This window comes from Podarcis raffonei, chromosome Z (assembly GCF_027172205.1).
Source record: "Podarcis raffonei isolate rPodRaf1 chromosome Z, rPodRaf1.pri, whole genome shotgun sequence".
Lineage (NCBI taxonomy): Eukaryota > Metazoa > Chordata > Lepidosauria > Squamata > Lacertidae > Podarcis > Podarcis raffonei.
In genome coordinates this window covers 24,106,174-24,133,374 of record NC_070621.1, presented here as the reverse complement: position 1 = coordinate 24,133,374, position 27,201 = coordinate 24,106,174, and the positions used below count along the sequence as shown (strand labels likewise).

General features: G+C 43.0%; 1 protein-coding gene across 2 annotated transcripts in view; it reads left to right on the top strand.

The window, feature by feature from the left end:
- Nucleotides 1-377: 377 nt before the first annotated feature.
- The window catches only part of ARHGEF9 (Cdc42 guanine nucleotide exchange factor 9), a 278,066-nt gene continuing 251,242 nt past the window's right edge, over nt 378-27,201 (top strand). Inside the window, exon 1 of one of the 2 annotated variants that reach the window (XM_053374041.1) lies at nt 378-399. The gene's annotated coding sequence lies outside the window, so the exon portion shown is untranslated. The remainder of the gene's footprint in view (nt 400-27,201) is intronic. The other variant, XM_053374042.1, reaches the window with a different exon arrangement.

Sequence of the window (27,201 nt, the reverse complement as noted above, 5' to 3'; positions counted from 1 at the left end):
TTGGAAGCATGAGTTTTCTGCTGTACATAGAAGGAGGCTGGGATGGTTTCCCTTTAGAAATGTTGTTTAATGAAGTAAGAACAGCAGGTGCCTCAACATTTTGAAGAAACCCCAAGACGCTGAAGGATCAGTGATAATGGTCCAGGTAGGTGAGTTGCCGTAAGGAAAACACTGGGGTCTAATTTGATCAGTAGAATGTTGGGTATGTGGTGGGCGGGGCTTGTGTGTTTTTCTCCGGAATCAGCCCCTCCCTTCAGTCTGTGTTCCGTTAAGAATGTCAGTTAAGAGGGACCAACTGCCTCTTCTTGCTTTTTGCCTCAGACTTGCCTCATGTTGTTGTATTTAGTTTCTCTCATTGAGTGCTGGATTTAGGTTTGATGAGGCCCTAAGCTACTGAAGGTAATGGGGCCCTTTATATGTCCAGCTGTCCTTTGTCAACAACAAATTGTCGCTGTTTTTTGTGTTGAATATATGCTATATGGTAATTTATGGACCTAATAGGTATCTAAAGACATTTGCAGATAATAAACAGGAACCTACAAAACACAAAACACTGTTGCTGTATGTAGGTTTTATTTTATTTGTTTTTTATCTTGTATTTTGGAAATGTACATCCAGGTTTTTTCCCCTTTAATTTTTTGGGGGGACCCCAAGAGAGTGGAGCCCTAAGCTATAGCTTGTTTAGCTTATACGTAAATCCAGCACTGAGAGTCTCATTATGTTATTTTGTTACAGTTTTCTTTATTATTAAAGCTTAGTTTAGATATATGTGAGCCACTTATTTTTCTCAAAGGAAGAGAAGCTCTGCTGAAGAATGGTGGAATATCTTAAACTTGGGTGGGTGAGGGGATATTCCCAGTTTGCCAGGAGGGCTGATTTTGCTAATCACCCCCACCCAGCTCCAGTTGCCAAGGTAACAGTGCCATCCTTGTGACATCTCTTGCTGCTGGCTTAAAAATCATCAAGCAATGTGGGCATGAGACATGTTAGAGAAAGGGGAGGAACTAAAGAGTGAGGCTAGGAGAGAAGTGTTATTTGTTTTAGTTACTTAAATTTTTAGGGGTGGGGCAGAGTACTCTGGGAAACCAACCTAGGTATACAAATCTCAAACAAAAATTGGAAAGCGCTATGGATCAAGAAACCATTGAAATCATTCTCCTCCAAGATCTGGAAATCCACCCTGAAGCTACTACATAGGTAGTCCAACACACCAGCACAGCTCTCTAGAATTTCCAAGTTAATCAAGCCTGCTGGCGGGGATGTAACACTCTAGGTACCTATGTCCACATGTGGTGGCATTGGGGAGGTTGTAAAAATATTTTTGGTTGTGGGGGCGGTTAATGTAAATAATGTGTGGAATGATAATAGATATGACACCTGAACTAGCATTGTTGGGCATAAGAGCTACCCACCCTCAGGGATCACTGAACAATAATTTGCTCTCCTTTGTGTTAATGGTAGCGAGCATGGAAGTTGCCAAGTGTCGGAAACATGAGGAAGGTTTAAATATTGTATCCAAATAATATGGTAAGTAGCATTGGCTGAGAAACTGATAAGCAGACTCAAAGCTGCCAGAGGAAATTCTAGTCCCTTTTCATTTTATAATACTTGGCAATCATCAATGGTTTTTGTAAAGAAACCAGAACATGACAGAAATAAATCCTCCTTCAGTGCACACAAGAATATGGCCAGACCTTTTGAAATAATTTTTGAAATGTTTATTATAAGATATTGTACACACTGATCAGTATGAGTTTTGTAATTTGTTGTTATATGTGTTCCATGTAATTGGCAGTTATAGTGATAGTTTTGTTGCATTATGATGGGCAGATGTTGTATGTACAGTGTACACCATCCTGAAATCCTTTCATGACTGGCAGTATAAAAAATGTTTCAAATAAATAATGCAAGACTGTTATCCTTCTGGACTTTAGGAATGTCTGTCTTTTGTTAATGTCTTTGACAGACGTTCTGGTTTCTAGAGGACTTGTCAATATGCTAAGCCTATAGATAGCCCTTGTTCCCTGCCCTTGAATGTATGTTTTACTTACATTGTTCTCTCCGTGAATTATGCTGTACCTGATTTCTTACGGTTTGAGAGTGATGAGAAGCCATTTCCTCCGTCTTCTACTTTTGTGTTCTTTTTATGAGTGATTTGGCCAAATTGTTGATGATGCCTGCCAATGTGAGCTAGTGTGAAAGAAGCTTTGGAATGCCCCTGAGGATTTGGCAATACAATGGTGTTATCCACCACAGCTGGGAAACCACTGCATATATTTGCCAGCCTGGTGTTGGGATCTGCTCTAGGAAGCTGTCCTCTGATGCTCTATATGTTATGTTATGTTATGTTATGTTATGTTATGTTATGTTATGTTATGTTCTCTGTGTTGTTCAAGACCTAGAAGCTTGGGTGGTGTCTGAAGAAAATCAACACCCAGGATTTGGGGTTGCTGTTTGCTTTCCAAAGAAGCCAAGAATAGTCTCATGCTTTCTCTTAGATGGGATGTTTCTGGGACTGGGGCATAGACCCATGGCTCAAACTTGCATATGCTAATTTATATGTATTAGATGTCTTTAGCAAATTAAGATGGCAGGTGGATGGGGCCTTTGCAGTGTACCCAGCTCCCCTCGCCATCATCATAAGTAATAGTAAGTAATAATGATATTCTTGCATGCCACCCCAATCTCAGAGTGATGTGAGATTCCAGGGGTTTCAGGCACTTCCCCAGGGTTCATGTTTCCTTTTGGAAAGAGGCACAGCAGAGACTGTGGTGCCTTTATTATATATGGTATATATTTACACATATATACAACCTGAGTCAATGATAGAGGGGTACACAGCATTAACACCCCTAAAGAGTCAATTTTCTGCATAACTGCAGCTTTGGATTCAAACAGAGATCAGACATTGCTCTCAAACATTGCTCATATCCTCTCTCCAGTTTGCTGCTTTATTTCTAGGTCACATCAATGGAAAACTCCAAACTCATAACAATATAATAATAAGTCTAATAAAAAATTTAAAGGGTGGGAGGCTCAGTGCAAAAGACTAAGGTCACAGAACTCTGAGCCACCCCCTAATGATGTCCATGCTCTTAGATGGGGATGGGAGACCTCAGACCAAGAGACCAAATGTGGCCCACCAGACCTTTCTGTCCAGCCCTTGGGACTCCCCCCAGACCACACCCTCTTCTCAGCCATACCCGCTTTCCACAGGTCATGCCCCACACCAGCCTTACTTCACATTCTCCTTGCTCAGAAGTGTCTTTGAATGCTGGCAATGCCTTCTGCTTGTGCAGTTGGAAAATAGAGAATGGTGTGTGAAGACACTAGCATACTGTGCGGAAATAAAATTTACATTCATTGCTCTGACCACTTTCACTCCAAAGGCCACCTACCACTGGCATGCAGCTTTTAGAAGGCTGTCCAGAAAGGGAATGCAACCTTTGGTTGGAAGGAAAGGTTCCCCACTTCTGTCTTGGATGCTCTATACAGAAAGAAAAAGGAAGCACTACTTAGGGACAAATGCCTGACTACACCACCCTCTGAAGTGTGGCAAGACTAGTGCATGTCTCTAGCAGTCTCTCACAAGCCTTTAAGAGTGTGCATAGAGCCTCCACATCTTCAGATCTAACTCCAGCATGGCACCTTTTCTCCTGGGGCAGATGAGAGGTGAGGTATGGATGTGAAGCTGATATGAATTAGGACCATGTTGGGGGCAAATAGCGAAATCTATTTTCTCCATGCCATGGCCCTAGTCAGGCTCCCTCACTCTTGCTGTTAGGCAAGAAAAAACAAGTGCAGAAATGCTAATTACTGGCTTAACACAAACTGTTGTTTGGCCCCAAATCTGCATTTCTTAAACTTATGATAATGGAGGCTCACTTTCCCCACTCTGAACTAAAACCAGGTACATTGCTTGGGGCTATTCATGCCTGGATCTGAAAAGTAGGCCTATAACCCAGTGTTGTTTGTTGTTGTTGTTTTAAAAAAACAAAATGATAAATTGTATTAGATTCATTGTGCAGTTCTATACATGCCTACTCAAAAGTTAGACTCGCTGAGTTTATTCAGGTTTATTCCCAGGTAAATGGCCTGTCAGGCCAGGGGGAGGTACATAAGCTGGTGGAGGAGGCACAGTCCCCTGTTGCAGCAACTGCTCCATACAGCGCAGACCTGGGAATAGCTGTCTAGACGCTAGACTGCTGCGTGGGGGTATTCAGAGCTATAGGAACAACTCTTAAGTGTTAGCTTTGACAATAAAGAGTTAACTATTTGCTGTGTGCATTCCTTTGGCTAGGGAGCACCTTTGACACAATTGACCGAAGCTAATTGGAAGGAGGGTACTTGGGTGGCACTGTGGGTTAAACCACAGAGCCTAGGACTTGCCGATCAGAAGGTCGGCGGTTCGAATCCCCGCGACGGGATGAGCTCCCGTTGCTCGCTCCCTGCTACTGCCAACCTAGCAGTTCAAAAGCACACCAAAGTGCAAGTAGATAAATAGGTACCGCTCCGGCGGGAATGTAAACAGCGTTTCCGTGCGCTGCTCTGGTTCGCCAGAAGCGGCTTAGTCATGCTGGCCACATGACTTGGAAGCTGTACGCTGGCTCCCTCGGCCAATAAAGCGAGATGAGCACCGCAACCCCAGAGTCAGCCACGACTAGACCTAATGGTCAGGGGTCCCTTTACCTTACTAATTGAAAGGAGGCATGGACAAATCAGTAACTCATGACTAGCTGGATGTGCATGTGTTTTGTACACTGAAATAAATATATTTAGGATTTGGGGGTGCCCCCCTGCCCCACAGACACTCATGACAAAAAAGACCTTAAAGACCCTGTAGAGTCACTGTAACATAGGACAGCATCCTACATTCAAAATATTATTTTTTAATCAAGTCACAACATTGAGGTGCTCTGAAATGCACTTGCACATTGCATGCAATTAGGCTACTCACTTATAGGAGCAGGTGCAGCCTTCCAGATCTTTTCGCATGCTTCTCAGGAAGATTTACAACTGGGGTTCATCCTAGCATCCTCCCTAAAAGCTATGGGTGCTTTTATCTGTTGTTCAGGTTGATCACAGGTGCCAGTATTAGCCAGGATCCATATGCCTAGAGGAACAGAGACTGGGTACTTCTGTGATATACTGCAAGCAATTATGAGCATTACTTCTGAACATCTTCCATGAACCTTTTGATTTCTTAGAGGAGACCTCTTTAATGAAAAGTGGGACAGTCATGCCCAGAAACAATATTGTGCCCCAAAAGCTACATTTCCCCCTTAATCCAGAGGTGTGGGGCAGGAAAACCTTGGAAAGGAATCAGTTACATAACTCTTTGCTAATGAATCATCTGCCTTTTAAGCAGCTACTCAACTCAGTAATAAAATTTAAATAAACATGTATGTATGTTGCCTCACAAGAGGTGCATTATTGGAGGAAGAATAAGATAATGAACAATTTAATGAACAAAACTTACCATTGTTGTTGTTACAAGGCAAGGTCTTTGTTAAAGCTCTTCCTAGTTTTCTTTTAAAAACACAGATGGGGAACTTGTGGCCCTCCAGCTTTTATTGGACAACAAACTCCCATAATTCCCAGTCAACATGGTCAGTGGTCCAGCATCATGTGGAGGGTCACAGGTTTCCCAACCCTATTTTACATTTGTACACCAGAATCAAGTAACTTTAACTAATAGTTAAATAACTTTAGATAATAATAATTAGGAATTATTCTTTACTTGCAGTCCAACCAATTAAAATTTGGTCCTGCCAATTAAAACTACCACCACACACTAATTACTAGATTGTCATCCATTCATCTACCAATCAAAGCAATTAAAGCTCTAATTTGAACAGAGCCATGCAAAATTGCCATAGAAATGGTCCAGTTATGTTGTCAGAAGCCACAGAGAAAAGATTCGTAGAAATGTAGAGTTGGAAGGGACCCTGAGGGTCATCTAGTCCAATCCCTTGCAATGCAGGAATCTGTGGAATGGTTTTATTTCTGTTGCATTGCCAGATTGAGGTCCCCTCCCTTGATGTTGTCACACCCTCAATAGCTCCTGCCCAGAAGCCATTAACCTAATTTAAAGCAACAGCTTGTGCTAGTACAGACATGCTACTTGTCTTCAGCTGCCTTTGCAACATCCAAGCAGATTCCGGAAAGCTGGAACAATCCCAATGCTGGAGAAGTGGCTCTCTAGAACATGAAATTGTTTCACAATGCCAAGAGTTTCCCAGTAATGAAAAGTTGCAGGAGGGGATGAAAGAAACCCATATGCTACCAAATGATAGCTGTATACAGTGGTACCTCGGGTTACAGACGCTTCAGGTTACAGACTCCGCTAACCCAGAAATAGTACCTCGGGTTAAGAACTTTGCTTCAGGATAAGAACAGAAATCGTGCTCTGGCAGCGCGGCGGCAGCAGGAGGCCCCATTAGCTAAAGTGGTACCTCAGATTAAGAACGGACCTCCAGAACGAATTAAGTTCCTAACCCGAGGTATCACTGTATATAGTGATAGAACTAGGGTAAACATGTGCCCTGCTTTGCGCAGGAAAGAGACTCCTTCATTTGAAGGCTGTTTTGTCCAGATCCACATTAAAGATTAAAAAAAAAAAAAAGATGAGAGAGAGTAGATTTGCATGTAAACTGTTACTGTACTTCTTTACTACACTTACCTGCTGAGGAGTAATAATACATTCTTATTACAATAGGAACCAAAGAGTCTGTTGGGGGAGGGGATTTAGTTTTGTTTCAAATAGCTTTTTAATTGTTAAATATAATTAATGCCCAAATGTGTCTCTGGAGTGGGGGGGGCATTCAGACATGGGGAATATGCCATAGTCTAAGAGGTGCTAGTGCTTCTTTTCCATTTCCTAGCATCCCTTTCACACTGACTGGCTGTCTTCTTTTGGAGTAGTCTGTGTATTTCCCTCCAGATGCTGTGGACTACAGTTCCTATCATCCCCTGTCACTGGCCATGCTGACTGTGACTAGTGGAAGTTGGAGTCTGCAACATATTGCCTACCTCTTAGAGGGAAGCATCAGCACTGTGAAGAGTTGTTTAGTACAAAAGAAGTTAATGCGTCTTGTGTTATTGCAGCTTTCCCCAACCTGGTGTCCTCCAGATGTTTCAGACTCCAGTTCCCATCTGGCCAATAGTCAGGAATGATGGAAGTTGGTATCCAAAACTTCTTGAGGGCACCAGGTTGAGCAAGACCATGTTAATAAAGAAAGCCAGCATGGAGAGCCAAACAAGGGTTTCCAGATGTTGAACATCAACTCTCAAAATTCCAAGCCAGCATGGCCCATGGTGAGAAATGCTGGTATGTATAGTCCAACAACACCTAGAAACCCAAGGTTGGAAGGCTGGGTTATAGTGGTTATTGTGTACACCACCCTGGTCTCTTTAGAAGAAGGACTGGATATAAATGTAATAAATAAGTTTATAGTTAATGCCACATAATACTTCCTGTCTTCATGCAGGTGTGGGGAGAAAATACTTAATATCCTAAAATTTCAGCTGTACACATAGGAATCTGAAGATTGATGGGTTTCCCCTTATTTGGGCGATGATGCAATTCAGAAGTGATTGTCTTGCATTGATTCTGCACATTCAAATAAGCCCTTGAACTATCTGATGCATATCTGCATAAACATTAATGATGAGCCTGCAGTAGCACTGCCCAGTTTTACTTTCATAGGAAGCTACCTTATACAGAGTCAGATCATTGTCCATCTGCCTCAGTACTGTTGACACTAACTAGCAGCAACTCTCCAGGGTTACAGCTGGGAATCTCTCCCACCTGTACCTGGAAGTACCAGGGATTGAACCTGGTGCCTTCTGCATGCAAAGAAAATGTTCTACCACTTACTTATATGCCCTTTCCCTTTTCATACCTCCTGGGCAGAAGGGACAGTTCAGTTTTCTTTTTTCTTCTGTGGCTAATAAATGGAGCATATTCTTGGTTTCTAATGTGAGATGAAGGAACTGCACACAGCAGCCTCATATTGCTGTTGCCAAATGTCCACATTTCTCTGGTGCCACCCACTCTGCCTCCCTTGGCTCAACAGAGCCTGTGGTGTGTGTGTGTGTGTTTGCATAGTTGAGTAGGAAGAATGCACCATCCCATACAACAGCCTATGAAATTGTGCACTAGGCCTTTACTCTATAACATTAGTTCATGTGGTTGTTTGTTTGTTTGTTTGTTTGTTTTTTACAGAGTTCAAGCACGTGTCCCTGACAAAAAAGATATGTACTGTAGAACTGTGGTCAGAAAATTCCAACTTTACTAAAACAAACACATCAAGTTGCTTCTTTTTTCTCTGAATTTAGTTAGTTTTAAAAAATGCCTAGCACTGTCCCCTCCTCTTTCACTTGCCCCCGACTGGTTAGTTGGCAGCCAGACAATATTTCCTCTTCGAATTAACTAGGAGGCAAAGCTTTAAAAAAAATAAAAATGAGGGAAATAGGGTTGGAAGAGCAGTCTCTGTGAGTGCATTGTGTCATGACTATTTTTATTCTGCTCCCTTATGATAACTTTTCACGGAAGGAAAAGGAACTTAAAGAGCAGAGGGCGTGCCAGAGAGGAACTTTGCAGGAATATGTGTGTGTGTGCGTGTGTGTGTGTGTGTGCGCGCACACACACACACACACACACACACACTGCTTCTGACTCACAATTCCTTCACACTCCCTAAGGGAAGAAGGAGCCGATGTTTTTCTTGCCAGGAACAGCTCTTACTGTGGCTTCCTGCTTGAAGGTTCATAAACAGATGACGTCTAATCTGACAAAAGCCCAGTTCTCTCACTGTAGCGGAAAGCCTGTGTGGAAAGCTGGACCACTTCAGACTTAGAGTGAGGGCTCATGGAGTTTAATGATGCCCCATGAAGAATACAGATATTCCCTGCATTGCACATAATGCTCTAATTTAGCCTTATCTCTGCCCTACTTGCACAGGTGTTTGGGGTGGTGGTGGTATAGACAAGGATGCAGTCATGTGAGTCCTGCCCCCAACCCTGCAGTCTCACCCTGCAGTCTCAAGTGGTGCAGCCCAGGACAGAGTGATGACCCCAGTGAGAACTAGATCATGGTGACTCAATCCTCTGATAACAAAGAGAGTCACTCCTATCCTGACTCATTTCGCCCCCAGGTTACACCAGCCTTCCCTAGCCATGAGCAGACTACAGTTGAGTTGACTGGGGCTGATGGGGGTTGTATCCTAAGTTGTCTGGAGGGCACTGGCTTGGGTTGCACCCTCAACTAATTCCATTTGCTTGGTTTTAAAAAAGAAAGAAAATAAATACCAGAATCTTGCCTTTTAAAACTAACAGGGGCTTCAATTCCAGCTGCCCTCCTAGGACACAAATGTATTGCTGGGTGCCCATAAAATAGCTGCCAAAACACACAGGCTTGAGCCAATTTGAGACACTAGGTCATGTGATACACCATTGGTTTTTCAGCAGGTTAAAAGTGTGAACAGGAGGGAAAGGTGAAGGGGCTGTCCTGATGGAGTGGCACTTCAGTTTCTACTTCAACCTGGCTGCTGGTTTTTCTTTCTTTCTTACAACAGATCACATATTATGGGGGCAATCCTATGGCAGGATCTGATGGGGAGTGGGGTGTAAATTCAACAGGCCTCTGCAGAGCTTGTCTGACTCCCATAGCGGGAGTCTTTTCCATGAGACGTGCCCGCCACGCTGCTGCAGTTTAATCTAATCTGATGCTACATGCTAGTAAGCAGTAATGCAGTTCCAGATCCTACTATTGAAGCCTTGCAGTGCATACAGACAGGCATGGGCGTTTCAACACTGGCTGTTTGACCCATTAAGTCCCTGGTTGGCTGGGAGACCACTTAAGTTAGGTCTACTAGACCAAAATTTTAAAGCAATGTGAACTAAAATAGCTTTTGGGACACCTTTGGAATTAGTTTCACAGTGAATCTCACCCTGAGAGTCTTCTAACCTGGGAATGCCAAGCATTCAACCTGGAACCTTCTGTGTATAAGGGATATGCTGTACCACTAGGCTATAATATGACAAACAATTTTGCTGAAGATGGGAGCAGGGCAACATGACTAAGTCTGGAGTGATTTAACCTTATTACCTGTCTAAACAACTTAGAATTCAGGGATTCTCTATATGTGGCTGCGCATAATGTAAAAGTGAAGCAAGGATTCTTGATATTGGGGTTCCCATGATACCTTATTCCCTCAACCAAGTATAAATTAAAGCTGAGGCATGATGGAAGCACGAAGCACATTTTTATTAACCAACAGTCTATGAGGGATAAATCTTGACAATTTCACTATTAAAGTAACAGAACTTCTGTCAGAAATGCTGTTTCAGGTTTGAACAATAATTTTACTTCTAAGAACTTTATTTGTTATTCTCCACAACAGAACTGTTTTTTGTTAAAAATATGTCTTCCTAGAATGGCTGCCCATTTTAACTCTGCCTGTAAAACACCACTAACCCATTTCCATGTCCTTTTCCGTATCCTAAGGCTGTAGGCAATTAAACAGGTTTATCCTGCTTGACAAACCTCTAAGCACACCCAGCTACTTCTTCTTCTTTGGCGATCAGTCATAGCCAAGTAATCGCCAAAGAAGAAGAAGTAGCTGGGTGTGCTTAGAGGTCATAGCCGAGTAGGGACGCAGGTGGCGCTGTGGGTAAAACCTCAGCGCCTAGGCCTTGCCGATCGCATGGTCGGCGGTTCGAATCCCCGCGGCGGGGTGCGCTCCCGTCGTTCGGTCCCAGCGCCTGCCAACCTAGCAGTTCGAAAGCACCTTCGGGTGCAAGTAGATAAATAGGGACCGCTTACCAGCGGGAAGGTAAACGGCGTTCCGTGTGCTGTGCGTGTGTCCATGTTTCACAAGCATACAGTAAGGTTGGTAGTACAGTAGCTTTGTAAAAAAGCATTTTGTGAATGTCCCGGTCCTCAAACACTCTGCACTTCATTTGGGAGAAAGCTGCATGCGCAGAACTCAGCCGATGCTGGATTTCGGCATCAATGTCAGCCCTTGTGGAAAGATAACTGCCAGATAGGAGAAGTGATCAACACTTTCCAACATTACACCATTTAGTTGGATTTGTGGCACTGTAGAGCCATTGTTTTATGCTTGTTGGTGCAGCACTTCGGTTTTTTGGATGTTGAATGATAGATCAAGTTTTTGTAAGCTTCTGCGAAGATATTTAGGATGGTTTGGAGGTCATCTTCTGATGAGCTTGTGAAGTTGTTGTTTAAGTTCAGTTCCACCCACTTTGAAGACTTCGGCAGATATCCCAGGTCAGCTGGCTTTATTATTCTTCATTTGGTTAATAGCTGTACACAACTCTCCCAAATTTGGAGATACTGCAAGCTCATCTCTAATTTGTTTATGTGGAATTTGTGAGAGGGATCATAAGCCAGGTCCTATTTGGTTGTTAAACTGCCAAACTCTCTCTTTACCATCCTCACTCTCTCCTGATTGGCTAAAGGTCTCCAGGAGGATGACTCAGTGTTCTTTCTGTCATGTATGGTCCTTCCCAAAAGCTGTGTGAAGCACAGATGCACGATGAGATGCACATGAAGACTAATCCATTCAAGTGGGCGGGTGCTTGTTGGTAAAAACATGACTAAAATAAACATGACAGACATAGCAGGGGAAAGGTGGCAAAATAGTGGCTGTATGTGGAGGCCTCTAATGATTTGAAAAGCAAAAAGGTGACAGGAGAAGGCATATCTGGTAGAAGAGGAGAATGTCAAGAGTGAATGAACACCCTGAGCGGCAATATATATTTAAAAAAAACAGTGGGAAGTGAGCTATACAAATTCTCAGGAATCAAAGTCAGGCAGGCCCTGATAGAGGCTTTAAAAAGGATGTTTGGATTACTCTGATGCATTACCAAGTTCTGCTTTTGACAAAGTGGGGAGGCAACTTGTCAAGAGGAAATGCAATGAAATAAGCAGCTTGCAGGAGCTGTGAAATATTTCTCATCATATGCACATTTTTGCATACAATTTCCCTGTTCAGACATTTTTGCAAACACTTTCCCATAATGCAATGCATTTACATACAATATTAGTTTATTTAATATATGAAGTAACATTATTTGGGTGGAGAAGTATGAATTTTGATTCACATTTTGTTTCAGAAAGTGCAAAATAGGTAGGTTCATACTGATATTCTAACCAAACCTAACATCTCCCCCATCTCTAACCAAACTTAACATCTCCCCCATCTCTAACTGAGATACAGCAAAATTCTCTGGCGTAGAATGAAGAAAGCTCAAATCACACATGCTGGTGAGGGTGGCTTAAACCCAGGTTCCCTCCAATGCACTGATTTAAATAATAATAGAAATAATAATTAAGGGTTGTATTAACTAATATGTTCTATAAATACAAGGATTTGTACTTGTGCAACAGAACTCCCCCCTCTCTGTGCACCCTCCCTAAATCTGCTTGGTGGGGGTAAAGAAGATGTAATGTCTCCTCACTCTCCCCTCCTTAGTTTTAAAACCCTAATTAAACATTAGCCCCCACCCCCAAACTAATTGAGACTGAATCTGATGAGGAGCAGGTGGTCCTGGTGTTACCTAGGGCAGGGCAGCTGGGAGGGAGAAGCTGTGCACAGCCATAGTAAATATATCAGGAATGAGGCAAACCTAGTAACATTGTTATATATACCTGCTAAAACACAGCTCGTATCAAACTGTAAGAGGAGGCACCATTAAATCAACGGTGGTAAATCTGTAACAATTCAGTTGTTGCTGAGCTACAGTTCCCATCACCCTTACTTGCCATGCTGGCTGGGGCTGATGGGAATTGGAATCCAATGATATCTGGAGGGCCACGGGTTTCCCACTGCTGCATCAAATAATGGTTTGACATGTCTTGGAAGTGGTAGTTGTGGGTAAGATTTTGATTCTGATTGTAGAGACAATCAATCCCTCATATACCAATGATTTCCTTGAATGATGGTCAGCATTGTATTACCTATACAGACCTACCCAAAAATCACACATTTCAATATTTAATTCACCATGACATGAAAATATACATTTCTTAGTTGCAAGCACTGGCAATGGTAAGGAGAAGAAGCAGTATCTTCCACATGTGTTGTGCTCTCCAATGGAGTGGTGTTGTGGTACAGAGAGTCAGTGGATCTTGCCCAAACCTCTTCCACCTTCACACAAAATCAGGAACTGAAACTGAACAATGGAAAGGGACACTCAGTGATGGATGGTGTAGTTAATGTAATGTTCAGGAAACTGCCTTACTTACTTAGTAGATCACTGGTACATTTTGCTTGGTGTTGTCTAAGCCAGTAGTTCCCAAGCTTTTTGGGGGCATTGTGTTCTTGGTTCCATAAATTCATCCTCAGTGTCCCCTACTTGATAAAAAGTATTGTTCTAAATAGCTGTTTGCACAACTCACTAAGACAATAACATTCAAAATAGTAACAATTAATCGTAGTTTTATTCAAAATCCAGTTAAAAATATTTAGTTTAATTCAACAAAATTGATGAACTTGATCCAGTGATACCAGCTTTTCAAAATCTGGTAGTCATTTACACCTTCAGTCACCCCTGCCACTCCTTACCTCTTAGTGCCCCTCCTTAGGTAATCCCACTGCCCCCAGGAAGTGGTACCACCCACTTTGGGAACCGCTGGTCTTAAATGACTGGTAATGGCTGTCCGGGATTTCAGACAAGGAACTTTCCTTGCTCTAGATGCAGATGCTGAGGACTGAAACGGAAACTTTCTGCATGCAAAACAGGTCCTCTGCCACTGAGTCATGGCTCTTCCCCACGAGTCTTTGTACAGGTGATGCACCATATGGGAACACCCTCCTCATATTATCATTTTCCATGGACTGTAAAAACAACATGAGTTGTATTCCTAACCTGTTATTAATACAGGGTTGGATCTTGGTGGAGTTAGTTGAACTTAGTTCCTGCTTTAGTTAGAGGTAGGTAGCTGTTTTGATCTGCCATAGTCGAAACAAAATAAAAAAATTCCTTCCAGTAGCACCTTAGAGACCAATTATGTTTGTTATTGGTATGAGCTTTCGTGTGCATGCACACTTCATCAGAAACACTGAAACAGAAGTCACCAGACCCTTATATATAGTGAGAGGGTGGGGAGGGGTATTACTCAGAAGGGTGGTGGGAATGGGTGACTGGCATGGTAAACCTGTTGATGTGGTAAACCTGTCGATGTCTGAATGTCTCTATTCAAACTAGTTCTCTCCATGGTTTTAAGTTTGGTAATAAGTTGCATGGTTTTAAGTTTGGTAATAAGTTTGGTAATAGAGACATTGGATTCTTATCTCATTATACATGATAAAGATATTTTTAGCCATCTCACCCCTTGCTTTTTCCTGTAATACCAATTGCAGTCGTTAACAGTCGTCAACAGGTTTACCACACCTATCAGCCAATCTCCCCTGTGCTAGGTGTAGAGAACACAGAGTGATACTGCAACTACCACCCAGTAACAATCAGGTGACATGAGCATCCAATAGGCTCCCATCTTGACCTATAAAGCTCCTTCCTCAGCCCTCATTCTTCAGTGTGGACAGGGCCACTGAAAAATAATACACTGTGACCTTCCCCAATATATGGCTATCCAGATATTGTTGGACTCCAGGTCCCATCAACAGTCCAGCAGCATTTGGAGGTCAACAGGTTGGGGAAGCTAATATAGTGGATTTTACGTACAAGGGGGTCTTCATCTCTCTCTCTCTCTCTCTCTCTCTCTCTCTCTCCCTGACTTTTAAAAAATATGTCCCAAACTACATGACTACATGACACCAACCTATAAAGTTACAGAATGTTGATAGCAGTTGAGCCTAGAGACTGGTAGGCCACTGTTGTGTCCTTCAGACATTGCTGGATCCTAATTCCAATCAGCCTTAGCCAGCGTATAATGGGAGTGTAGTCCAGCAATATCTGGAAGGCATAAAGAAATGAAGTCATAGGAACCAACTCCTTAGGGGCCAAGGTCCATTCACAACCACCCCTAAAATATTTAAGGGGTCCCCCCAGTTAATGGGCTTTGCCATTCAAATTGTGTGCATGTACTGTGTAATGTTATCGATTATGCAGGGCAGGGCTTATCTGGGTCCCCAAAAATTTTATTCAAGTTGGCACCCCTGGGTGGAATGGAGGAGGAGCTAATATGCTATATGTGGAGCGGCCATCGAATATGAATTGGACACTTCATTTGGTCCAAAATGCAGTGGCCATTTCTTCCGAGAAACGAAAGCAAGCGAAATACCCATGGCTTGCAAGGGAAGGAAACTTTGCATTCTGCTTTAGCTTTTATAAATGTGAATTACTGTCACAATGGTTTGGGGAGGGGACAGAAGTATGCTTTTGAAATAGATCTATGCCTTTCCCCTATGCAAGTTCATGGCAAGATCTCTCTCAGGGAGAAGAGGCTGTCCGTCCAAAAATCTGTGGGGGAAGGGCAGAGGCCCACCCCCAAAGAAGGAGTGGCAGGTGAGGTTCCCACATGCTCAAGCTGCTACTGCCACCACCTAGTGGCAGGAGCTTATTTCACCCCATGCTCAGGCTTGTTTTTTTGTTTTTTTGTTTAAAAAAAAGGTTGGAGAGGATAGGAATCAGTACTGATGATAGCTCAGGCTGCTGTTGCCATTTAGTTCCTTTGCCTCATGCTGGGGATTGTTTATTTCATGTCTTTCAGCCCTTCCATATGTTCTTTTAATTGTTCATCCATTATTATTGGCGCCCACGGTGGTATTGGGGCAGTCCTGCTTTAAGAACTTATAAAAGAACATAAAAAGAGCCCTGCAGCTGGATTGGCCCAGTGGCCTATTTAGTCCTGCATCCTGTACTCAGTGGCCAGCCAGATGCTAATAGTGAGAAATCTGGAAGCAAGACCCAAGCACAAGATCACCCTCCTCTCCTGTGGTTTTCAGCAACTGGTATTCAGAAGCATTGCTGCCTCTGACAGTGGAGGCAGAGCATAGCTATCATCACCAGTAGTTTACAGGTTTGCACCTGTAAACATTTTGAAGTGTACAGTGGTACCTTGGGTTACAGACGCTTCTGGTTACAGACGCTTCAGGTTACAGACTCCGCTAACCCAGAAATAGTACCTCGAGTTAAGAACTTTGCTTCAGGATGAGAACAGAAATCGCTTGGTGGTAGCGCGGCAGCAGCAGGAGGCCCCATTAGCTAAAGTGGTGCTTCAGGTTAAGAGCCGTTTCAGGTTACGAACGGACCTCCGGAATGAATTAAGTTCTTAACCTAAGGTACCACTGTACTTACTGTTTTGTTTCTAATAGATGCATGCCTCAGGATCTGCTGAAATCCTGTAACTTTCATGCCACAAATGTTCTGGCGTTTTTTCTCACTCACCCCACCTCACTTTTGAGAAAAATGCTATAACAGAACAATAATTAAAGTGGAATTATGTGTGGATGGCCCAGTATAAATCTACTACTATTGCACTGTAGAATACACAAACACAAAAACACCTTTCTGGAAGGGGGTATTCTGGATTCCCTTCTGCAGAGCAGATTTTCTGTAACAAAACTACAAGGGGTAACCCCCTTCTAACACTACAATTTAATTCAGCACACACACGCCCTAGCTAATTTGAAAACAAATTTAAAGGGAATGAAAATCCGATGATCAGCCTGGGTCTAATAAAAGCTGTGGATTGAAAAAAGAAGCATAAAACATTCAAAGGAGCCTTTTCTGCCCCCTTTTTTATGATAGCCTTTGTGTTTAAAATTGTAAGTGATATTTTACTTCTCAGAAAGGCACTTATGTAGAGGTTTCATAAAATCTGCATGTTCATTTAAATTTAATTGACCATGAGGCAGATAACTACCAGGCAACTGCCAAAGAGAACTGCACTTCTTGCAGGTGCTGTCCTGATTTGCAAAACTCATCAGGTGAAACTCACAGCATTGTAACACATAAATGTGTGCTGATAAAACTGCTCTTAAAGGTTGAGATGGTGGAGCCCCTAAAACAGAAGCTGAGATTGTCAACAGCACCCCCCGGGATGGGCAGGGGACCTATTCTGTCTCTTTACCAGATGTTTAATCTACCAGAATATGCTTCTGATGCTTTTTAATGGCATGGAGATCAGCAGAATATTACAGGCTAATTAATGCCAATCAAAATACTCTTTAAGAGGGATATAATAATAATAATAATAATAATAATAATAATAATAATAATATATAATAATTTATTGTTTATACCCCACCCATCTGACTGGGCTTCCCCAGCCACTCTGGGTGGCTTCCAAGAAAATATTAAAATACAGCAATCCATCAAATATTAAAAGCTTCCCTAAACAGGGCTGCCTTCAGATGTCTTCTAAAAGTCTGGTAGTTGTTTTTCTCTTTGACATCTGGTAGGAGGGCATTCCACAGGGTGGGTGCCACTCCTGAGAAGTAGTGGTCCAGTATATCTGAAGGAGCGTCTCCACCCCCATCGTTCAGCCCGGACACTGAGATCCAGCGCCGAGGGCCTTCTGACGGTTCCCTCACTGCGAGAAGCAAAGCTACAGGGAACCAGGCAGAGGGTCTTCTCGGTAGTGGCGCCCACCCTGTGGAACGCCCTCCCAACAGATGTCAAAGAGATAAACAACTACCTGACATTTAGAAGACATCTGAAGGCAGCCCTGTTTAGGGAAGTTTTTAATGTGTGACATTTTAATGTATTTTAAGTCTTTGTTGGAAGCCGCCCAGAGCGGCGGGGGAGACCCAGCCAGATGGGCGGGGTATAAATAATTTATTATTGTTATTATTATTATTATTACTACTACTACTATACATATTACTTGGCTGGAGAACTGCATTGCAAAATTTCAGAGGGCGGTTGTGTGTCAGTTCATGTATTATTTCAGAAACTATGGATTGGGCACATTCGCCATTAAATGTGAGCTGAGTCAAACTGATCTGCTTACCCTCCACCATTCCTCAGAAAATAGGGACATTATTATCTTTATCAGTAGAATGTTCCTATTTCCTCCCATTCCTAGTGCCAGGAGGAGGGAATGGTAATCAGGGGCGTAGCCTGTGGGGCTAGGGAGGCCATGGCCCTGGGCACATTTTCGAGAGGGGGTACGACCAAGTGGCCCCCCACATGCTACTCATTGGAAGCTGCCTTTGGCGTGCAAGGGAGCTGTCAAAGCATGCCCAGCCACAGCTCCACTGTCAGGTCAAGTCTGGCCTGTGGGCAGAGTGGAGGAGAGGCAGCGGCAGCAGTGTTGCCGCCCCTCTCCTGCACTGGGCTGTTGATTACTCCCACATCCATGCTCCTGAAATTATGTCAGCAGACTTTGGCAACATACCAAAACTGAACTGACAAATGAGTCCCCAAAATGAGACATGTGTATGTCTGTGTGTAAGAAAGGGATGTTGGTATGGCTTTGGATTAGATAACAGATTCTTCAGGGATGTAGAATCTAAACATGGTAGGACATAGGAGTGAGCTGGAAGCTGCAATCCTATGCACATTATCCTACAAAACAACAGGCCTCACCACTTGCAGCATTTAACTATTACATTTTATGTTAATTAATAGGCATGCATGGGAAACTGCAGCACAGTAAAGAGAGATTTAAGCTTCTTTTCTCAGCTGTGGTCTCCCTGCACCCATGCAGCCAAGCAATTAGCTTTAGGAGAAAACTCCCATTGGTGTAAATGAAAGGTGTTTTTCCTAATGCTAATTGCTATGTGTGTGAACTTTGTGGAAATTGTGGCTGGGAATGGAAACCTTCGACTTATAATCTTGCTTGTGGTATCTATTTTTAAAAAGCAAACCTACATGATTCCTAATGACATTATTAATGTCACAGTGGGACTTACTTCAGAGTAAGGACTAGACCGCATACATCCCTTTCTGCGCACACAGGGCTGGATTAACCTTTAAGCAAAATAAGCACAAGCTTAGGGCATCAAAGGAATGGAGGAGTGGGGCATCACAGAAATTTACCATTGCTGGATTTTTAACATTAATGGTCATAAATTGCTCAGCTGAGCATTCATTTTCTCAGCTGAAGTATATTAAAAATCCCAACAGAACAACTATGCAACAAGGCAGGCTGGATGCCTTATCTCTACTGAGTATAGAAGCAGATCTGTTACAGAAGATTGGTTTTTTGAGGATATGATAAAAGACTTTGCAATTAGAAAATGTAGGAGAAAAATTTTCAAATATAAGTAAAGTGGAAATATACAAAAATAAACATTATTGTCCATCTTACTATAGGTTTTGTTTCATTTCAAAAATTGAAATTTTATTTTATGGTTTATGATTGTTTATATTTTGAATTAGATATATTTGGGGCACCAAAATCTTTTAAGTGTTTTGGGCCTCTAAAGATCTTAATCTGGCCCTGTGCATGCATGTGCAATTGTGCATGGCTAGTGGAGTGGATAGTAGATAATAGATAGTTCAGGCAGATAGTAGATAGTTCAGGCGGAACAGGGCATTGGCTCAGTATGGTTCAGATAGCCTCAGGTCAGATCAGGTCATTCCACAGGAGATGCATTGGCAAAGCAATCCGCAGTAGGATTGCATACACCGCTCACTAGGTTGTGAGCCAGTGGCTCAATCCTGCTGCCTACAGGGATTTGCAGTCACCAGCTGGTGAACAGAGGGTCCAGTCCTGCTGGCTGCAGTGTGGCAGTGAGAGGGAGAAGGAAATCTTGATTAAACATGGGTCTGGGAGGAGGCAGGGGAAATCACCCGCCCCAATTTCAGCTCTAGAAATTGGATTGAGGAGCATGCATAGCCCTGATGGAGAGAGAGAGAGAGAGAGAGAGAGAGAGAGAGAGAGAGAGAGAGAGTGAGTGAGAGAGAGTTCTACATCAGCCTTCTCCGAACTGGTGACCAGATAATTTTGGACTTCAATTAGCCCTAGCTAGCACTGCCCTGCCAGCTGTGGCTATTGTAGTTCAAAACATCTGGAAGGCACAAGGTTGAGGGAGCCTCTCCTGTTTGGTGGTGTATGTGCCTCCCTCAAGCTTCCTATTCATTAAGCTAGAGGACCAAGTTCATTACAGCTAAAATGAACAGATTATATATAATAAGCACCACCCCAGCATTTCTGGCTAAGGGCTTCAGTGCAGCACCAGACTGGAAGAGTAGGTATCTCCTGTGTGGGCATGCCCAAACTAAGTGCAGCTCCCTTACCAAATGCGACATCTCCATTTCTTCTGTAAGAAGAGCCTTGCTGGATCAGGCCAACAGCATCTTGTACCCACAGTGGGCAAACAGATGCCCATGGGAAGCCCATAAGCAGGATCTGAGCACAACAGTACTCTCCCTTTCTGTGGTTTTCCAGCAACTGGTATGCAGAAGCATACTACCTCTGGCAGTGGAAGCAGACGGTAATCGCTATATCCTCAATGAATTTGTCAAATCCACTTTTAATATCATCCAATTTGGTGGCCATCACTGCCTCCCACAGAAGTGAATTCCATAGTTTAACTAGGCGTTGTGTGAAGAAGTACTTTCTTTTGTCTATCCATCTTTCCTAAGGGCACACTGAGGTAGGCAGGTGCTTATGAGACTGGTATGGGTATGGGGTACTACCACTTCGGTTATAGGCAAAAGATCAGTGTTTTAAATCATGGCAGCAGTGACGGGGCGTGGGCTGGAGGGGAGTTTCACTTGTGGATTTTTGCCATGCAAAAGCATGAGCCTCTGCCCTCTAAGAGGAAAAAAGAAACATAGCAACCTTGGCAGCTCTTGAGTAAGACTTTTATTCACTTGCACAATCCATTTAAACTTGAGCACATCCGATTCCTGCTAAATTCAGAGAGTGGTGAGCATATACTTAATTATTCCATTGACACCCATGAGGTGTGTTTTAGATTGCACCCATGTAATATGCAAAATACGGGGAAGAAGGATGACACTACTCTGCACAACAGGGACTTGGAACTTGTACCGTCTTGGTGCTGTTGGGCTTCAGATCCCATTATCTCTGATCATTAGTCAAGCTGGGGTTGATTGAAGCTGGACTCAATAATGTCTAGAGGATGGTAGGTTTTGTCAGATGTTCCTGTGTATCACAAGCATACTCATGCTCCTTATGTAGCAAAAACAGTGCCACTCACACAGAAGGAGGAGGTATTAGCAGGCTCAAGAGAATCCCAATGTTTGCAGAAAGTTTTTTTTTTAAACCAATCAGCATATGCAAGTTTGTGCCCTGTAGGCCTGGGATTCCTCTCTTTTCAACCAGCAGCTAGCAATGCCTCTGAAAGACAGCATACAGAAAGTGTAGTGTAATGGTCAGAGTTTTAAAATAGGACCTGGGGGACCATGGTTTGAATTCCCACTCAGTCACGAAGCTCACTGGCTGACCTTGGGCCAGTCATATTCTCTCAACCTAACCTACCTAAATGGGTTGTAGTGATGATAAAATGGAGAGGAGGAAAACAATATGAAGGAAAACCTTCAGCTCCTTGGAGGAAAAGGTGGTATATAAATAGGAGAATAAGAAAGAAATAACTTTTCCAGGATGGAAGCAACCACTTTCTAACTTTCTCTGATAGCCATCAGCTTTCATATGCTGTGAAATCAGCATATGAGTCCAGTGCCCCATAGCTCATTTTTAAAAGTTTTGTTTTATTATCTGGACTTATTAGCAGGAATGATAGACTTTAGGGGACAGGGAGACATACTTAAATGATTTGTTTTATTAAAACTTATATACCACTTGATTGTAAAAATATCCCTCAAAGAAGTTTACCAAAAGAGTTAAAAACAATTACCAAAAGAGTTTAAAACAAATATAAAACATGCACAAAATGCAATCAAAATCATGAAAAATTTTAATTTTAGCAGCTTAAATGTTAACATTCTACATATATTTTTAGCAGGTGCTAAAAAGAGTACACTGATATATAAATAGGCAGGGAGTTCCAAAAGATGCCTGCATGCCACATATTTGTCATCTACAAAAGCTTGTGTCATAATACATTTTTTTATTCTTTATTCTGCTACAATACTCTTTCTTGCATTTTCACTCTATCAAGAGTGGTCCAAATCATGGGGAGAGGTTCATAGCTCAGTGGCAGTGCATCTGCCTTGCAGGCAGATGGTCCCAGGTTCATTCCCCAGCCTCTCCAGGTAGGGCTGGGAATGAAACCCCTGAAGAACTGCTTTCAGTCTGTGTTGACAGTTCTGAGTCAGACAGGCCAATGACTCTGATTCGGTACAAGTCAGCTTCTTATGTTTCTATACATCAGGGGAAGATAACCTTTGGTGCTCTTTATTTTGCTGGACTCCAACTCCCACCAGTCCCCAGCCCCCATATTCAATGGTCAGGGATGATGGGTGTTGTAGTCCAACAACTTTCCCCCTAACCCTGTTAAGCATTAAGAGGGGTGGAAGGAAGATACCAACAATAGTAGCATGGCAATTGAAAATGATGGACTATGCAGAAATGGCAAAACTTACAGAAAAGCTCAGAGACAATGACATTGAGAAATTTAAAAAAGAATGGGAGGCATTTATTGCATATGTACAAAAATATTGTAAACAAGTAGAAACATTGGCAGGCTTTGACTAAACACTTGCAAGCAATTAAAATAAGATAAAGTTTATGGAAGGAAATTTGAACTGAAACAATAAAAATTGATGGTATGTAGTATATTCAATGAACCAGGAAAGGAAATGGAAGGAAGTCAGGAGGTTATAGAGAACCTCCGAAAACATGTTTTTAAATTTTTATTTTAGTTCTTATATTCCATGTTGGATATTTTGTATTTCTCTTTTTATTTGATGGAAAATAATTGTTGAATTTGAAATTGTAAAAGCAGTAAAAATTTATTTACCAAAAAAAAAAAAAAGGTTTCAGAGGGCTTATGGTACTTTAAAGTTAATGCATGTCAGGGATTGGACAGGAATGGTTTCTGAGCAGACATGGCAGATGTTTATAGGATTGCCCTCAAGGTGTCTGATGCCAGAAAGGTCCCCACCCACCTGCTTACCTCACTCTAAATAGAAGACTAGTCAGAGACAGGAAGCCAGACCTCCTCCTCTCCCCCTGCTTATTTCCAGGAAGTTGAATAAAGTGGAAGGAAATTGTGTGGACCAGGGCCTGGGAGACTGGGGTTCAAATCTCCACTCAACCATGAAGCTTACTGGTAACACTGGGCCACGCATTGTCCCTCAGGCAAAACAGCCTAACATGTTGTTATGAAGATAAAATGGAGAGCGCCACCTTGAGCTCCTAGAAGTCATAAGTGTAGTACTATTTTTTTTTTAAGAAACAACCTTAAAAGAAGCCTGTCAAGCGATCCCAGTGGCAGGAAGAAGGGGTGGGAAGTTTCTCAACAGCCAGCGAGTAGCAGCTGTGAGGCCAGACTGCGTTGCTTTCCGACGGGAGCCCCGGGACAACCGGCTGCTTCTGAGGAACCAGCCTTACAGATTAAGGCTTCCCGCGTTCTCAAATTCACACGCATGTGCCCCCCCTCCCTCCCGACTCGTGTGAATCTTTGAGGATAGCGGCGGCAGCGGCAATTGCTCCACGCTTCTTGTTCGACGTGTCCCCGCAAGCCCAGAGCAGCCTCTTTCGCTCTCCGGTTTCTCCCGCAACTTCAATGCGTATTGCGCGTCAGTTTGGCCTGGGGAAAAACGCGTGACAAGGAAAAGGAGGTGGAGAAAAATAATAGTACTTTTTTTAAAAAAAAAAGTTAAAGCACGTTTTGCAAAGCAGTAAAAAGTAGATTCGGCTAGGAGAAGGAGGAAGGGTGTGTAGCTGTCTGTGTTAGTGTTCGGGTTGCGGAAACTGCCCTCTGCATTCGGATTCCTTTTTGGAGCGGCGGGGAGAGAACAGCCGCGCTTGGGGAACGGAGGAAATTCCCTCCGCTACGAGGCGGCGGCGGCTGCAGCAGCGGCGGCGGCGAAACCAGACGGCCGCTGCGGGGACGCCGCTAGAGCCTGCTTCTCTGGAATGAGGAACCAGCTGGCGCCTTCCTTGACACCAGCCTCGGCAGGCCGCGCCAGAACCGCGTGCGGAGGAGCCGCGCAAAACTTGACAAGGTAAAACCACACGGGGAACTTCGAGTCGTTGCGAGCTCCAGACTTCGTGGACGTATGGTGCGAGGGGCAACGCGCATTGCTTCCCATCATGCGAAATGCTGCGAGGCAGACCAGTTCTTTTTGGCCCCTGCAGAGTCGGGGGTCGTGAACGTCTGCCCTTAAGTCCTGACCTGGTGGCGCCACTGGAGCCGCGGCGGGAGCGGGAGGGGTTCGCTTTCTCTTGGTCGTCTGAAGGGGTGGGTTACCTCTAGACTTTGAAAAGAACAGTTAATTTTTTCTCTCTCTCTCTTTCTCCCCCCCCCCCGCGCCCCTAAGCTTCAATAGATCAAATGCCGTTTATATATCTATATAACCCAACGGGTTTATTTCATAAGGGCTGGGGAAAGAGTTCTCTGGCTGAAGATCCCTGGGGTGACAGCCCCACAGGGGCTTGTCATGCAAGCTTAAGCCCCGGATCCACTGAGTGATTTATGTGAAAGACCCATCGGTGCAGTGGAACTGACTCCTGAGCATGTATAGGACCGGGAGGTCGTGTAGGCTGCAGAGGTCAGACTTATTAAACTTCATTAGGCTTTCAGTAATCTCAATTTTTTTCAGGCACAGCATGGCCCACCTTAAAAACAACAACAACAACAATAATATGCATTTAAGGAGCTATTTCTTCTTCTTTATATGGTAATGGTACTGCTGTTGTTGTGACCACCTTAGATCAAGTCCTGGTAGAGGACCGATACCTCCCCCCCAGCCCGGCCCACCCATCTTCTATGCTATTGTCAGCCCTATTGGATCCAAGTAAACATGTATAGGATCAAGTTGCAAGCTCATACATACACCTGGGGTAGCACAAGCATTTAACTCAGTGGGATTGACTTCTGAGCCAACCTTCATATGATTAGGAGGTAGACCTAATGAGATCAATTAATCCCTAACTTTGGGCGTTGTGTGCCATAAATTTTGAGTAAGTCCTATTGACCATAAGTGGGATGTGCTTCTGAGTAAACTTGCTATGAAGACTGAACTCCTATAAACACACTGGCTGGTGAGTCCTGTTTACTTTTTAGCAAACATGCTTCAAGTTCTGGTGTTATCTAGCTGGGAACCTCTCAAACCACCCCCACCCACAATTTAAGGGCAGATGGACAGAAGGGCAGCTGCTGCAGATGGAATGTGTGTATGCAGTTTTGGCTCTCTCTTTTTAAAAAGCACCTGGAAGCACCTTATTTGAATATCTGCTAGCTCCTCCCTCCCACCATCTGAAAACTTATCAGATGCAGACCTAGATGGCTTGATTTAACATCAACATCCTTTTCTCTTTCTCTCACCCATCCCAGCTTTTTAAACATCCACTCCTGATGAAGGGTTCTGTGGAAGTCAAAGGTTTGGTGACATTTTGCTTGGCCTAATAAAAGTATTGACATAATAAGGGCTTGGGAATTTTTCTAACATGCCAAAACAGCTAGCACTGATCTTTAAAAGTGAGTGTCTGTTTTGCTTCATAATCAATGCATTGCCTTGTGGCAAATCCAAAGTGGACAAGTTCATTGTGAGTTCATTTTTTCAGTTTGTGTTAATTTTTATTAATTAGCCCCCAACTTTGAAAATCAACTGACAGCTAGTACAGGGCATGCTCCACTACTCCCAGTACTCCTTCCTGCATTCCATTATTGACTTGTGAAATTTTCTGCTGCAATTGGTGGCAATGACTACAGACTGGGGATGCCTTTCAGATGTTGTTTGGACTCCCATCAGCTCCATCCAGCATGTTCAGTGGTAAGCAATGATGAGAACTATAGTCCAGAAAAAAATTAGAGGATGCCATGTTGGCTATCCCCTGCTTTAAGGGTTTTTACAAATTTGTGCAGCAGGTGATTTTTATCACTGGCTGTTAACCATAATGTCTAAATACTGTAGAGCCATTCTGTTGAGAGGCAGTCTACCTCTCAATAACAGTTGTTGCTGGGCTAATGGTAGAAGAGGACTGTCTGTTTCCTTCATCCTTTAAGCTTGTGGGCTTCCCAGCAGCATCTGGCTTGCCACTGTGAGAAACAGAATGCAGGTCTAGGAACACAACTGGTCTGACAAAGTCAGTGGGTAGTTCATTTACTTTTCCGCCTTTTGTTTCTCCCTCACATCTATGTGCGTGTAAAGCCTTCTACACAGGGATGCCATATGAAATGTATCCCAAACTTGATTTTGAATAAATGTGCAATTAATTGTTCCCTTTTTGAATGTTATTACGTTATCTTCCTTAGTGGGATGTGCAAATTGCTATTATAAAGAACGTTTTTTGTAGGATGGGGGTCACTGATGATTAATTTATGGAATCAAGGGGCAATGGTTTTTGGGGACAATCCTATGCATGTTTACTCAGGAATGCGTCCCACTTTGTTCAATAGGACTTCCTCTCAGGTAAGCATGGATGAGATTTGAGCTTAAATAATGAAGAGGCAGAATCTTGAGTCACACTCCAATGGAATTTAATTTTTGAAAATGGCCAGACTCTTGGGGTGACTGAAGGCTATGTTTGCAATACCCATGTCAGTAATTATCAGTTAAAAACAGGCCTCTTCCTCTCTCTATGCTGCACTGATGACATTCATACATTTTCAGATTACTGTATAAGGGAGACGCTCCACCTTTCTCATGTCAGATTTTCTGTGTGAAAATGGTCCAGATCTAAATGCTGAAGATTCTTGCTCTCATTGAGTATATATTACAGTATTACAAGTATTCTAAGCCCTTATGGATCAGATGATGACATACAGTGAATATATATTTAATGTATTTTGATTTGCAGGTGTGTGACTAATGGTCTTTGAGGTTTTGTGGTTACCTGACTGTACTCCAAGCATAACAAACCAGGCCTTTGCACTTATATACAGTGGGAATATGCTGCTTTGGAGCACTTAAAATATATAGAGATTTATATACATGTGGCTCAAGAAACCAACAAGTGAAAGCAATCCTGCCTCTTACTTTCACCTAATAATATGGTGTACCTTTTACAGTCATGTAATAATACATCACATAATAGGCTGTTCTGGTGAGCAAAGTCTGTAAAATTAGGTTGTCTCAGTACACCTTATTCTATAATATACCACAAACTGGAGAATCTGTCTGTCTGCCTTCTCTTGCTGAACCATGTTGCTGGTGCAGAGTTCT